Raw genomic sequence first — 1,152 nt, forward strand, 5'->3', positions numbered from 1 at the left:
CGTCGGTGACCAGGCACTAACCATCACGACAACTGACTTCCTGGAATACAGTCAGCCAATGAAGCATTCGACGGGCTATCTTCGAGAGTGCTAAGGTGGGAGCCGCACTGTGTCAAGGATCATCTGGACAGGTGACACCTACCCGTCCCCTGCTGCCACCCGGCCGTGGCACTGACATGTTGGGTGAATCATGTCTAGCTGACGAGACATTAACACTCCGTGGCACGTATGACTATGCGTAGCTGCCGACCTTAGCTCTGACGATACTCATAATTCTGAACACTTTACACGATAAATGTTATTGCAGATATCATCGTGTCACTGACATGTCAGAACATGGTCTGGGCCATTCATCCTCGCTCCATGCTCATCCACCTGTACGAAACTCCAGCCCATCTCCCTGGGCCACAACAGTATTCGAGTGGTGTATAATATACTATAGCTATTTTCAGAATGAAACTTCCTGGCAGATTAAAACTGTGTGCCGGACCGAGACTCGAACTCGGGACCTTTGCCTTTCTCGGGCAAGTGCTCTACCAACTGAGCTACCCAAGCACGAATCATGCTCCGACCTCACAGATTTACTTCAGCCAGTACTTCGTCTTCTACCTTCCAAATATTAGTGCTTTGTAGAGAAATAATGTACCACAATGACTATTAAAAGCAGTAGTGACCAGATTTTACAATTTAAACACTTTTAAATCAGAATAGAGCACCTGTTCCTAAGTACATTATGAAATACACATTTCAGATTTAGAGGAACCTTAGCTTTCTTTAGTGAGTTTGCACTTTTACAAAAAGACTGCAGCACATATAATGTGAATGATCTCATCTCACAAAGGAATAAGCAGATGAAGAGTGGTCAAAAAATGGTCCCGAGTACTATGGGACTTAACTTCTGAGGTCATCAGACAACTAGAATAGATTTCCGAGTTAGTTAACGTTGTCTGCACCCGTGGTCTAGGGGTAGCGTCTTTGATTCATAATCAAAAACTGCCTAAATTTTGATAAACAATCAGCATTGGCAGCCGAAAACTTCCGGCATAAGAAGTCAGCCTCATTTTGCCAACGGCCTTGTCAAAGAGGGCGGAGGATCGGATAGAGGTTCAGGGCACTCTCTTGCCCTAGGGGTGGGAAATTGCCCCTAAAGGC

The 1,152-nt window shown here is 45.5% G+C and overlaps 1 non-coding gene across 1 annotated transcript; it reads right to left on the reverse strand.

Annotated features, from left to right (window-relative positions):
• Window positions 1-481: 481 nt before the first annotated feature.
• Window positions 482-556, reverse strand: Trnas-aga (transfer RNA serine (anticodon AGA)). Its single transcript has one exon. It is a non-coding gene; the product is annotated as a tRNA-Ser (tRNA).
• Window positions 557-1,152: the final 596 nt, after the last annotated feature.

Source organism: Schistocerca gregaria, chromosome 2 (genome assembly GCF_023897955.1).
Source record: "Schistocerca gregaria isolate iqSchGreg1 chromosome 2, iqSchGreg1.2, whole genome shotgun sequence".
NCBI classification, from domain to species: domain Eukaryota; kingdom Metazoa; phylum Arthropoda; class Insecta; order Orthoptera; family Acrididae; genus Schistocerca; species Schistocerca gregaria.